The sequence below is a fragment of the Peromyscus eremicus genome, chromosome 6 (assembly GCF_949786415.1).
Source record: "Peromyscus eremicus chromosome 6, PerEre_H2_v1, whole genome shotgun sequence".
In the NCBI taxonomy this organism is placed as follows: Eukaryota; Metazoa; Chordata; class Mammalia; order Rodentia; family Cricetidae; genus Peromyscus; species Peromyscus eremicus.
The window spans coordinates 31017246-31032189 of NC_081421.1; the positions used below are offsets into that span (position 1 = coordinate 31017246).

A 14944-nucleotide genomic window follows, 5' to 3' on the forward strand; every position below is an offset into this window, starting at 1 on the left:
ATGGGTGCTGGGAATCAAACTCAGACTCTCCAAAGAGCCACAGCTCTCAAGAGCTGAGCTTTCTCTCCATTCCCACGTTGCCTGCCATCTCTTAGTATGAAAGGTACTAATGCTCTTTGGGTGCGGTCTATCTACCTAATGCTTTCAGCATGTAGAAGAGGATGGTGAGGAAGAAGTTTTTGGTTCTGTAAGATGGAATCTACCTCTTGTATTCTCAAAAGTTGATAAGGAAAATAAATTAGTCCCTAGAATTTAAGAAATGCTGTTATTTTACTGAATCAAAATCATTTGGCTTTTAACTTTAGCTTTGGATCTAATGGTCCCCTCCTCTTTAAATAATCTAATTACTTCCTTTTAATGTTTAAAAAGATCTTCACTATGGAAGGAAGCTGAGATCCCAAGAAAATAAATTTCCTAGCAGGGCTGGTCACATGGTGTGTGGGAGCTCTTGAGAGGAGAAGCAAGCAGCTGTCATTCACCTCCCTCCCAGCCTAAGCAGGAGAGCTGGGATGGGTTGGGGGCTTTGTATCTGGCTTTGTGTGCTCTCTTGGGTTACCTTGCAATATGGAACCTCTATGACATGCTAATTAGCACTGTCTTCAGCTTGGAGACACAGCCAGACTTTAGAAAAATGAAAGCACAAGGATACATTGGGCACCTACCTGACCGGAGCCGGGCACAAAAAGATACCACTGGCCTGAGTGGGTCTGGTAAATTACATCATACTAAAAAGGAATCATTGGCATGTCATTGGTGAACATGTGCTTATTTGCCTTACACACACACACACACACACACACACACACACACACACGGTATTGTAGGAAATATAAATATAATGGTGTTAAAGGAAATAGAAACAGATGTACAAAGGCAGATTCTGCTCTGGAGGAACTTCAAGCAGTCTTGTGTGATGGAGAAGACTGTGTTGCAAAAGGCTTATATTGTCTCACACACCGGGAAATACTAATGGGATCAAGGTAAGCAGGGGGACCAGTCAAAAGCAATGTGCCGAACACTGATACTGCATCATCATCCAGGGGAAATATGCCAAGGTAAGGAGTCAGCAGGGGAAGCTGAGTGTAGGCTGTCATTTTACATTCTGAGAAGATTCTGTTTCTAAGGGTCTGGTAACTTCTATTTTCTTTGTTTGTTTTTGGTTTTTCAAAACAAGGTTTCTCTGTAGCCCAGGCTGGCCTCAAACTCACAGAGATCCGTCTGGCTCTGCCTCCCGAGTGCTGGGATTAAAGGCATGTGCCACTGCTGCCTGGCTAACTTCTGTTTTCTTAGAGCTGCCCAATAATCACCCAGTTTTATGCACTTAGAATAGGAAGCAGGCAAGAAGAGAGGGGTTCTCTGGTGTGAGGTGACAGGCTGTCCCCTCTAGGTGTCAACTCTCTTATCTAGAAAGTAGAATTTTACCTATCAGTCCCAGCATATCTTAGTTTCCTTGGACTGGGTCCTATGTACAGTGGAAGCACAATCTTTCCTCTACTTCTACAATAATCAGTTCTACCATCTCCCTAACTTCCACCACCACCACCTGTGCACCTACACCTCCACCACCCACCACCTCTGCATCTGCACCTCCACTACCTGTGCACCTGCACCTCCACCACCCACCACCTGTGCACCTGCACCTCTACCACCCACCACCTCTGCATCTGCACCTCCACCACCTGTGCACCTGCACCTCCACCACCCACCACCTGTGCACCTGCACCTCTACCACCCACCACCTCTGCATCTGCACCTCCACTACCTGTGCACCTGCACCTCCACCACCGACCACCTGTGCACCGGCACCTCAACCACCCCATTACCTGTGCACCTGCACCTGCACCTCCACCACCTGTGCACCTGCACCTCCACCACCTGTGCACCTGCACCTCCACCACCTGTGCACCTGCACCTCCACCACCACCACCTGTGCACCTGCACCTTCACCACCCACCACCTGTGCACCTGCACCTCCATCACCCTGAAATCAGGTACCAAATCAGGTGTGGTGGCCACTCCTAATTTGGAGGCACAAGAATTCAGATGTCATTTAATCTGTGAATCCCTCACAGTCAGTCAGCATTTGCACAAGGATCTTTGAATCTGGTGAGTCTGGAAACTTAACAAAAGACCCCTTGTACAGGGAGATCAGGCCAATGACTACGGACTCCCAAACCATCCTTTAACACTTAGTAGATAAGAGAGATATCATTTCTTTTTTTTCATGCTCTGTTTATATCACTGATTTCTTTTGGTACATAAGAGTGCTCAGTTTCAGATCATCACAATATAAATGCTACAGCTATCTCCAGCAAATCATACCACATTTTTTTTCTAATTTAGTCCATATACAAAGAAAGGATGTCCAAGTTCTATAAATTATGTTGACTTCTTTGGAAAATTTAGCAAAGTGCTGTATTTAAATTCCATTTCATTTGTCAAGTATTTGTGTAAAATATTGTATACCAATATACATTTTTTTGCCTTGCTACATTGTGGACATTAAAGTCTCTAAGGAGCATAAACATAGTTAAAATCAGCTCCTGTCTCATAAAAAATCCATTGTGCCTTCATTCTGGCTGTGTGGGAGGTTGAAGAAATGGGTCCAGTCAAGTACTTGAGTCAGGTAGCATCCTGACTCTGGGTTCTTCAGCTGTTCCATTCAATAACCTATGTCCCCTCTCCAGGGTAGCCTCTCTCTCTAGGAACTTTCACCCAACTTAACATTTTCGTTATCTCACAGACATTTCAAACAATATGTCCAAAACTGAAATCCACTCAAGTCTTATTGTATTCCAAGTCTGCAATAGAGAGATATCATTTCTAACAAAACTATCTGCATGGACTGGAGCTGGCACGATCAAGTTCATGAATATATCTGCACAAAACAAGATACTATGGGGAAAACATCACAAAGAAACACAATGAAGAAAAGTGAATATTTCCAAAGCAGAATTGTTTCAAGAAGTGAGTTAATTTTTTCAGAGGGTTTTAGTTTGCAAAGGCAGCCAAGAACCCAAGGAATTAGGCCTTCCTGGGAGGGCTGGTCACGTTGTATGTAAGAGCTCTTGAGCGAAGTGACCATCTACATCTTAGGAACTGACTTTGAGACATTCTTCATTTTCATATCTACAATGGCTACTTCTAATAGGATCAGTGCTTGTCTGTCTTAAGCCACTAGGCTTCAGTCTTAGTATCTTTCACTGTTCACTGTACAGTCAGTCACCTGTTTCTGCATTAGAGGTTACATTCTGAATCAGCAATTGTTAAAAATGTTTTCTCCGCTTTTTCTTTTTGTTGTTTGAGAATTTCATACCGTACATAACGTGTTTTGATCAACTCCCCCAGTAGCTTTTACAGTCTTTGTGGCCCCTCTTTCAAAATGACCTCTGAACCATGGGAGGAAGGGTGTGACACAGATTCCTTATTAAGGGCAGAGCACTCACTCTGTGGCCTCTTCTCTGCACTTTGACCAGTTGTGGGCCTCTGTGTTCATCACTAACTTCTGCAAAAAGAAGCTTCTCAGATGAAGGTTGAGAGATTTGCTTCTCTGTAAATAATAAGTGCTTTCTCCAAGGGACATAAACTCAGAGCCCTGATAGGATGGCTTGAATGGGCCAGGGACTGGATAAAACCAGTTTTGTGTTGCCAAAACTAACCCCGTTTGACTTGGTGCCATTTCTGTTCCTTTCATAAGTCCTGTGCCTGAAGGAAGTAATAGTATCTGGCTTTCCCCAAACATTTTACTTTTGCACAATTTAATCATGGGGGTTCAAGTTCCAGGCTGAAAATTTTTCACTGATGAGGCATCTTTTAGAATGAAGATGTCTGCAGCAGAAGAAACCAAGTGCACAGCCCTGGAATACAGGAGTAAAGCTTCTCCTAGAAAAGGCTGGTAAAGGGATCATATACTTGAGTGGTTCTCACCGGGCCAGAAGTACCTGTGTCTTCTGAGAACTTGCCTAGAATGCAGGGTCCCTAACTGGTTGGAAATACAGGAGCTGGTGTAATCTGTGTTCATGAGAATCCTCAATGTCTTGAGCTACAGTAAGCTATTCAGTGTTTAGAAGAGAAGTGGTAGAATATGTTTAAAGCTTCAAAGGATGCCTGAAGGAAGTGAAGCTGGCCTTTGGCTTCTGATGCACGCATGTCTCTGTGTAAAGCTAAGATGCACAGGCTGTTAGGATCCGGGAAGACCCTCAACTTCAGGGTCCACTTAAAGTCCCTCATTTATGCAGTAACATAAAGGTCAAATGAATTGGCAATCCACAGTCTTAACTTCCTCCATTACTTACAGCCCACAATCTTAGCTTACATGCTCACCAGCCATGGGGAGATGACAGGTGTACCATAAGTCACCCTTGACCCATGCAGAGTGACTCAACAGGTCTGTGTAGCCGGATTTCAGGGTGGCCCAAGAAGATTATGACAACTTCTGTGGTGTACACCTCATGAATTGACTTAGTAAACACTGATTTATAAAAAGAACAAGTTTATGTATTTTTTGTATACATATCATCCTATGAGGACAGATGCAAAATAAAATGAAAAACAGCTCTTCATGAGCAGGAGCCAGAAGCACTTGGCCCTGTGACCTCATAGAGTTCCACAAGGTACAATTGTTTCCATGGGAATTTCTGGGGAAAGGATGGAATGCCCAATGTTTGTTGAGTACCAGTCAGTTCAGGGTGCTCTGTTTTATTTCTTTGGGATTGTATGGAGAGGAAACTGTTATACACAAAGGTCTTGGCCTTCAGAAGCAAGGCAGTATGCTGGATAGTGAGGCATGGGTGAGCTTGAGATGGGTGAGAGAGGAACATGGGGGTGGGAAGGCCGATTTGAGTAGTCCATGTGAGTGGGGAGCTTTAGGAGTAAAGAGACTCATGGGAGGTTTTCTGTGGAGGGCTGAGGTACAGGATCCCTCAGTCACTACCTTCAGGAGCTTCATTATCATCAATGGTGTTTGTTAAAGCTATGGTGTTTGGATGCTGTTTCTATGAAATGATCCTGCACATTGGCTAGACCATATGGGTCTCTGGTTACACACTAGACATAAAAAACTCTAGCTGGTATCCAATTCCCTGTACAAGAATAGCAGCCTGTGCTCCGTTTTCATTCTGCATTTTTAGAGCAAGCTAGGACTCCTGAAGAAGAGCGTGGATTCAGTCATCAGAGACTGAATTTAGAGGTGTTTCTTCCTCATTAAGAAATTAAAGTGCTGGACAGTGCATTTGTGCATTAGTGTGAGTCATTATTTCAGTCCTAAACATGGCCTTCAGCATCTGAAAGGAAATGTGCTTCAGATAGCATGCTCACAGGTTTCTGCTTCATGAAAGTGAAAGGAAAGTACATTTAGCAACATGATAGGCTGGGTGCAGGGAGGAGCTCCTGCACTTTCAGGAAGATTGGCATATAATGACAGTGGCCAAGAGAGTAGATGAAACACAGTGAAAATGGCATATGATAAAATTATGCAAAGGGTGGGACACGGAATTATGACGTTTGTTGCCATCTACTGTGGTAAGTATTTGTACATTTGTTTACTGTAAGTATATATCTTCTTAGCCATGGTACATGACTACTCAGTGGTATTAAACACACTCACTCACTGTGCGAGCCACACTGCGGTTCAATTTCTACAACTATTTCACCTTTTTCCACACTGGAACTCTATTCTCATTAAACAAGTCTTTCCCATGGCCATCCCTTACAGCTTCAAATTCTCTGTGAATTCTATGGGCTTCAGTATCTCCTGTGATGGGAGCTGTGCAATGTTAGTGTTTTTGTGTCTGTTTTATTTCAACACAATGTTGTGGTAAGCCCTTAATACACACTACTTCACAAAATGCTCATAACTCTACTATATTGGTACCATTTTTTTTCTCATTTAAAAATTAATTTAACTTTTTTGAGAATTTAATTCATTAGCATTTACATCATTTCTTCCTCCCTCTCTCCAACTTATCTCATATTCCCTCACTCCCTCACAAATTTATGACCTCTTCTTTTATAATTATTGCTACACACACATACACACACACACACACACACACACACACACACACACACACAGCCTATTTAGTGTGATTGTATGCACATTTGTTTAGGGCTGACCACTTGGAAAACATACCAGGGGCTCAATTCCTAAAAAAAACAAAAGAAAACAAAACGAAAACCCCAACTGATTCTCCCTTTCTCAGCAGCCATTGATTGCCCATAGCACTTCCTTAGGGGTAGGGCCTTGTGAAAGTCACCTTATCCATGTTGGCACATCACCTGGTATTTGCCATTATCCAGGTTTTATTTGTACAATGTAGTCTAATCTGTACAAGGCTGGAGAGATCATGGAACCTAGAAGAAAAGGCAGTTTTAAGAAACTGATACAAATTCCAACTGTATTCTAATACTTACCTGTACACTCCCAGGTTTACACTCACCCTCATCAAAGAACCACCCTCTGCCCCCTGCAGTAGACAGCAGCCACCAGAGAGACCCACAGCTTGTGAAAACCCGAGAATAACTGAGCACAGGGTGCCCAGCTGCTCCAATTGGTACATCCATAACCTCTATACTAAGGGTCAGGAAACAGTGAGGAAAATGAGGCAGAAAGATGGTAAGAGTGGAGGATGAAGACCACTGTTGCTGGATAGTGTCTTCTAGGTACGGCAGAGAAGTCACACCCATGAAACCCCATTTCCCTCATTCTACTGAAGTAACTAAAAGTTTGAGAAGTTGTTTCTATGACAGTAACTGTGAGTAGGAACCATGGCCTGGATGTGAACCAGTTCACAACTCTTAAGCACAGGCTTCCAACAGTAACAGTAATTAATCTGGTAGGGGATGGTGGGGAGTGGGGCAGATAAAAAGGTTTTTTAAAAGCTCACACTTCTGCCACAGGAGTAAGATCTCTCTCCCTTTGAAAATAACAGAATTTTCATATAGGGCATATGTCCCACAGGGGCATAGGGACAGGATGAGGAAGGTCTGAATTCCAGGGCCATGCTGCTTTTCCTCACAGAGATAAATGCTGTTGTATTTCTACTCCTACTTGTGTCTGGAACCTTCCAGAAAGTGGCCACCTGACTGAAAACAGCCACAGCATCCATTTCTACATCTCCAAACAAGCAGGACCTTCTTTCCCAAGACAGCTTTGTTTCATGGCTTCTTCTCTGTCTGTTTCCAGTTGTTTCAGAACACTGTGCACCTGCAGGCTGAGTTTCACCACTCCTAACCATTCAGTGGCCCCCGGAGAGGGAAGCTGTGTGGTTGCCAGAGCAACAGCTTCAAAGGCAGCATTTGCAAAGTCAGCTGGTGGGGAGGGGGTGGTGACCTTCTGCCTGCTCCCTCTTTGCACATGTCCAAGACCCCCAGCACCTGGGCAGGGGTCCTTCTGAAGGACAGAGCCTCATCTTTCCAATCTTTGGTGTCTCACCTGCTTCACACGCTGTTCCCAGAGCTGTTCTCAGCTCAGGCACATGAGACAAAGGACTCTGGGCACATACATCAGAGGGTGGTGACAAAGCTCACTTCTTCACTAGGTCTCCCCATTCCCACACCTGTACCCAGCCCATCAAGGGCAGCTGACCCTTGGTAGGAACAGGACACAGTGTGCGATGTGTGCAGCTAGAATACCTCAAAGAGGCGGCTTTCAGTTGACTCTCCTTCCTCATCTCTGTCTTTTTGTATTAATTAGAGCTGATTTGATGGAAAAGCAGAATATTGGCACCAGGAGCCATGGTTTCCGATTCTGCTACTTGTGATCTATGTGTCCTTCAACATTTCTTAAATGTTTTCTGAATCTCAGTTTTCTCTTCTGGACAATATCCTCTAGGGTGATCATGTGACAGGCAATTACTGATCTCTAGGGTGATGTGTGACAGTCAATCACTGACCTCTAGGGTGATCATGTGACAGTCAGTGTCACACAACCAAACACTCTCAGGACCAAGGGAGAGCCAGTTATTTTTTACTGGCCTTTTAGAACCATGCTTGGTTTCTACTTATGGAACATGAAGGATGTTCTAGAATTCAAGTGAGAGCTCTAGGCTAGCATTGTCACCAATGGTTGACCCATGTGAGCTCTCCTGGAGTGCTCAACTATCATGTTGGGTTTGGGAAGACAAGTAATGTTTTCAGGACACAGATACCTAATAAAACACTCACACCTTGCATGGATTAGTGAACTGCTCACGTGCTACACAATGAATCACATCGACTTTTCCATTTTCTAAAATGAAATTATCTAATGAATTGGATGCATGAAGATGAAAACTGACTTTTAATTCATTTATTCAGAGTATTAAAATGTTTAATAATTAGCCTGCAATGCACTATTCTGAGGCAAACAGAACCTTTTGTTCGGTTAGTTCAGTGTTCTGCTATAGTGTTTAGATGTAGAAACTGAGTTCCTGGTCACTGGGAGCTGATTCTCTGGGAAGCTGATGTGGTCTGGATTCTGCAAGTAAGCTCTACCCCACAGCAGAGAGTCACAGTGAGATGGATAAGGAGATGCTAAGCGGGTGCCACCTGTGCCCACTGCTGTTATTATGTATGAGAAAGAAAGACAAGTCTCGGGTTCTTAGACAGGCAGACAAAGGCCTCCGTCACAGTTCTCACCCACAACGCTTGCTTCTCCTAACACTGCTTCATCTCCCTTCCCCTTCTTGAGTCCACTACTAGGTTCCTCTGGCAAAGCAGAGGGAAAGAGGACCAGATAAAGCCTTCTGATAAAACTGGATAACTCAAAGATTTAGGTCAAAAGACACTTTCAACAGGAACATATCAACAAACTTGATATGACAGGAGAAACACCCTGCTAAAGAGAATGGAATCATTGCAAACATCTGTAAACTTGTTCTCCATAAATCACAACTTGAGCCACTGTGGATGAACAGTGTAGAGACAGGTAACTGTAGCATCGGTGTACTTTTAGCAAATAAGCTGCTGAGGCAAGCACACTGTCCTTTTGTCAAGAGTCATTCTAAACCTTAAAGCAGTGGTTCTCAAACTTCCTAATGCTGCGATCCTTTAATACAGTTTCTCGTGCTAGTCTCCAACCATAAAATTATTTTGTTGCTATGTTGTAACTGTAATTCTGCTAGTGTTATGAATCATGATGTAAATATCTGATAAGCAGGATATCTGACATGTGATCCCTGTGAAAAGGTCGTTTGACCCTCAAAGGGGTTACAATTTACAGGTTAAGTACACAGCAAGAATATATCAGAAAATTCAGAGCTGTGTCGACCGGCTTTTCTGTCTCAGAAACAGCTCTCAGCTCCCATGATCAGAGTCGGCTGTCCTCAGAGCTTTGCAAAACATGGAAAGCCTAAACTCAGCCCCGTCTGGAAGAGGAAGGTTTGTTGAAGAAGAATCATGAGGTCTAGCGGTCCTCACTACAAGGCCCAGGTAACTGGGGATTAGTAAACACCATTAGATAAATACTCTGCAGATTAGTGGTTTCAACTCTCCATTTAAGGGACAGACTATCAGAATGGATAAAAGCCAGGATCCATCTATTTGTTGCCTCCAAGAAATGTCGACCCCATCCACGACAGAGGACACTTGGCTAGAAGGACGGAAACAAATATTCAAAGCAAACGGGTCGAGAAGCAAGCAGGTGACCCATGAGCAAACTACAACTTGCTAGAAGAGATAAAGGTCACGCCATACTGACTGAGAGAACATCAGGAGGACATTATAATTCTAAGCATGGAAAATGGAAACACCCAATTTCTAAAAACAGACGTCCCTAGATGTAAAATCACAGACTCATCTCAACACCGTATTAATGAAGAACTTCCATATCCTAGTTGCACCAGTAGGTCATCTCAACAAACAGAGAAACGTCTGAGTGAGGAACATTAGAGAGCAAATGGTCCTAACAGATACTCGATTCCAAACAGCACAGCATATACATTTTTCTCAGCAGCCCATGCAACCTTCTTTTAAAGAAACCTTCTGTTAGGACAGAGAGCAAGTCTCACAAAAAAAAAAATAGAAAAATTGAAATAACTTCTTTCTTTTTGCCAGACAGGGTTTTTCTATGTAGTTTTGGTGCCTGTCCTGGATCTCCTCTGTAGCCCAGGCTGGCCTCGAACTCACAGAGATCCACTTGTCTCTGCCTCCTGAGTGCTGGGATTAAAATTGTGAGCCACCACCGCCTGGCTGAAATAACTTCTTGTATTTTATCTGATCACAATAAAATAAAGCTAAAAACCACCACTAACAAAAAAACCAAACTTCAGAAAGTAACAAAACTCATGGAGGTTGAACAACGCAATGAATTCGGATCTAGTCCTGAACACTTGGAAGTTTCCTTCTAGATCCTAATAGTTCATCATTTGTGAAATGGGGATGGAGATGGTTCTCTTACCTAAATGTTATAAGAAGTAAATGAAAATCATGGGAAAGTCTAGCATGGCGTCAGACCCAGAACTTAGGGAATGCCAGCCTCCCTTTCCATTCAGTTCTATCCACAGTTATTTCACAATCCAACTGTGCTCTCTAGATGACAGTCACATCTTGCTACTGAGTTTGTAAGACAATTTCTGTAAATTCTGTTAAGAGTTCAATGTATGCCCACTTTCGGTTACACTGAGCAGTTTATTATCCAAGGAAACAACAGAAACATTTATACACTGAAGTGTGCCCTAGGCAGTGCTGTGTGTGTGTGTGTGTGTGTGTGTGTGTGTGTGTGTGTGTGTGTATGTGTTCATGTGGAGCCAGAGGTCTACATTAGGATCTTCATCAATCTTTAATTCCTGCCTTTTAATTTTTGAGACAGAGTCTTTTCCCGAATTTGGAGCTCACCATTGGGTAAGAATGGGTAGCTAGCAAGCCCCAGGCATCCTCTAGTCTCCACTTCCTCTTTTACTGGTGCATACTGCTGTATCCATTTTATGTGGGTGCTAAGGATCAAACTTGGATCTTCATGCTTGCCTGGCAGGCATTTTATTGACTCAGCTATCTCCCTAGATTGCAGAATCAGGACTCTTTTTTTTTCTTCTTGGTTTTTCGAGACAGGGTTTCTCTGTGCAGCTTTGCGCCTTTCCTGGAACTCACTTGGTAGCTCAGGCTGGCCTCGAACTCACAGAGATCCACCTGGCTCTGCCTCCTGAGTGCTGGGATTAAAGGCATGCACCACCACCGCCTGGCTAAATCAGGACTCTTAATTCCTCCACATATCCTTTTCACAGTACAAGACTGCCTTTTGATATGCTTGGGATTTTGATGTTGTTTTGCTTTTTTATTTTGTATTTATTTATTTTTTGGTCTCCTGCTATACTGTAAACTTCTCCACCATATTTGAAGTCAGAAAATCTGAGGAATGGTTATACAGAGAACATCTCCAGTTGCAGCTTGCCATGGACACAACAACTGGAAATCAGTTTGCTATGGTTCCATTGTGCTCCAACTCTACTTCTCACATCACATCTCCAGCATGTGGGAAGAGCCAGTAGAACGAGCATCCCCAGCTCTCTTGTTTTGGCATCCCGTTAAAGCCCAAAGCTGCAGCATTGGAACCCTGGGGCTAGGACCAGCTTCCTGACCCAGGTTTCCGAGCTGGTGCCCCAGTGAGGGAAGATATTAGGAACAGTTATTAACAACATGGGCTGGTGCAAGTCTCAGGTGTCATTTCAAGTCTCACGCTAGTAAAAACTTTCTTCATCTAAATCTCCTTTCAGCTGAGGTTAATGGTACCCTCTCTCGAGGCTATAATAAGGGTTAGAGAAATAGTATGTATGGACTTCCTAGAATGATGTCAGGCTCCCTGTTAGGACCACAGTTTCCAGGGGAGTCTGCATCTGGGCTCCAGCTGTGCCCAGCAGATGGCATGGCACATGGGGAGACTTGACCAATGTCTGACACGTCTTCCTTAGCCTCTTGCCTGCTGCAGGCATTTGTTCAGCCCCATGCCCTGGGTCCTGTCATCACTACACCGTGACAGCTGGTCCCCCAGCCAGACAGCTTTGAGAGGAAAATCTCTGACACATGGCACTACTTTCTCTCACCTTTTAGTCTCAGTCATACCATCCAAGGTCACACAGTACATTTTCTGCCTCCTTTTGGGTTTTATGATAAAATGCATGCACATATTTTTCATTGTTGGCAAAAATCAAACCAAATCAATCAATCAATCAATCAATCCATCAAACAAACAAAAAACCCTGAAGAAAACTAAAAACTTTTGGCATACAGAAGGGAAATTTGTTTCCCATTGCCATCACCTCTTTACTCGACACCCCACCTGCCTCACTCTGTCATTTGGACCCCCCTCTGCCATCCCCAGCCTCATACAAGGCTCTGATCTCGAGATCTGTGGTGAATGGGACAGCAAGTGTTTAAGATAAAACACAGCTGGATTGAAAATCCTGACTGTGCGGTGCAGAGTAGAGAACAAGCCTGCAGGAACCACAACTTCCTCCACCCACCTATCTGCCCAAACTGCCAGAGGAAATGAAACGAAGGGCCGAGAACTGGACATGGGAACAGGTCACGAACTTAAGGAATCTGAACCCCCTGGACTACAGGTAACCCCACGTTGGCCCCAACTGAAACTCCTTGTTTCTTAAAGGTGAAAAGTTAAGACTGAGGAAAACCTTAACAGGTGGAGAAGTTGTGCCATGGAAAGTTCTGACGGGCTGGGACTGTAACAAGAGCAAAAGAAGTGGGTGAAGTAACTGGATTGCTGAGCACGGGCACCCGGCCCAAGGGGGGTAACAGGCGTCTGAGACTCCTTAAAGGGCTGAAGCTCGGGGTGAGACAAGGTAGAGCTGATCTTAACTTCAGACAGCTAAATCAGACCTCTCGGCATCCAGAATAACCTGCGGGTGTATCTGAAGGTGAACCTGAGCTGGTGCAGCACAGACTTGCATGCCAGGAAAGCACTCTATCTGTGCTGGAGGAACTCCTGGCCCAGGCTTTTCTGGACATCTCAAAGTATCAGGACAGCTGCAATAAACATATATTTTTGTACTGGCAAAAAGAAAACAGTCAACGAAAAGTATATGTTATGCTTCATTAACTCTGTGGATGGACGCCAGTCACAGTGGGTCTGTATTGAGCATGGGGCTTCTCTGGATATGAGACACAGAAATCCCTCCATTCACACATACACTTAGGTGATTTTCAATTCAATGGAAGATCTCACACACTACCCAACAGGGTGGATGTAGCAAATCTCTTACTGAGAAGAATTGAGAAAGTGTACTTATCTGAGAATCTGCAGATGGCCTTTGGTTCCATGAGCTGAATATTCATCTAATTAGAAGTCGGGTTGAAATTTCTGAGCATTAAACAACAGAGCAAAAGAGTCAACCACAGCCTTCAAAGGGCAAGAGCATGATGATGATGATGGTGGTGGTGGTGGTGATGATTATAGTTCTCAATAATTGAATAGTTATTGTATTTATTTTATATTATCATAATTATCATTAATTGCATATACATTATGACCCAATACTGTATTATCTAAAGTCCCCACACAGCTAGAGAAGTAGCTGCCAGTCTTTGTTTGGTTCCTTTCAGCTAAGCCAAGAGTTTTAGGAACGTTAAGGAACTTGTTCCTAATCACAAGTACAGGGTTAGTAACAGAGCAGGATAATTGACTTGTTGCCCCCAGTGGGTGGACTTTTCAGAACAAAGGGAAGTAACATCATTACAGACTCAAGGTAAACAGCATTCCTTACTTTAAAACAATAATCATATTTTAAAGGTTATAATCAAATATTGTTTGCAAGAGGGTGGGGTGGGAGTGTGGTGAGAACCAAGACCGGATCTGCCCTTGGGAAGTGCTATCGATCGGATTCTCTGGATAATGTGTCTTATTAACTTAACGCATCAACACCCAGGAAAACCAAAGCAGGCTGAGCTCTATAAGACTTCAATTAAAATCCCTTGGCTTTGCATTTTAGAGCTAGGGTTCTGGTGGTCTTTGCATCTGGGACAGAATACTCTGTAAAAAAAAAAAAAATTATTTTAAATTTTACCAAATTCGAAAACTCCCTAAATTTACAAAGTGGTCAACTGTCACAAAAGAGCAACAAAAACTGGCAACAGAGGCTGAGTGCAGTGTCTTCCTTCCTGCAGGATTTCAGCCTGAGTATGCACTCTCTATAAAGTATCCCCCCCCACCCCCGCAGGCTTGCCTTCCTTCTCTATCTGTTCAGCTGTGGTTAGGAAAGTGGAAAAGTCTAAGGCAGGACATGAGGATTTGGACGTGAGTACTGACGGTTGTCATCTGACCAGACAAGATGAATAAGCAGACAAATCAGAAGGCAAAGCTGGAGAAACATCATAGCATGTATGTGGGGGTGGGGTGGGGGTGGAGGGGGGCAGAGGTGAAGTCAGAGCTCAGCAATATTTCCTCCCTACAGGAGCTGCCCGTCCCCTGTAAAATTATAAATGACTCGATTGCTCCTGGAACCAGTAGGTGCACTGTATACTTCCTCACTTCACCCGACTCCGCAATCCTCACTGAAAACGTCAAAGCACCAGATAAACAAAAAGAATGCCGACCTCAGATTTTCTCTCCATGAAGCACCACACTTGCTTATTAATCTGAAGCCTCCAGAGCTATTAATGTGCATTGTGAAAATGCAATTCTAACATGATTACATAAGTTTCTTGAGGCAATTTTGCTGATGGTGCATTTAAACTCAAGCCATCAGAACATCTTGCAGGGGAAGAAACTTTAATAGTATTAATTAAAGCCATGTCAGCAGCAAACAAATCCTGTGTGTGGCTTTTCTGGTCATTTTCCATGCAGTCTCTCTGTTTAGATGAATCCCAGGGCTCTTTCTGTTCTGAGGCTTGGAACAGCATTTTTCTAGTCAGGCTGTGAACACTTTCCTCATTGAGTTTTATTTTTTTATGAAAAAACCTTCGAGTATTTTAATATTATTCCATTAGTATATACTAATTGTACATAATAGGTTTTATT

At 43.4% G+C, this 14944-nt stretch overlaps 1 long non-coding RNA gene across 1 annotated transcript; it reads left to right on the forward strand.

Moving 5' to 3' along the window:
* Positions 1-4668: 4668 nt before the first annotated feature.
* On the forward strand, positions 4669-5230 carry LOC131913013 (uncharacterized). Its single transcript, XR_009379789.1, has 2 exons — positions 4669-4790; positions 5130-5230. It is a non-coding gene; the product is annotated as an uncharacterized LOC131913013 (long non-coding RNA).
* The last annotated feature ends 9714 nt before the right edge of the window (positions 5231-14944 follow it).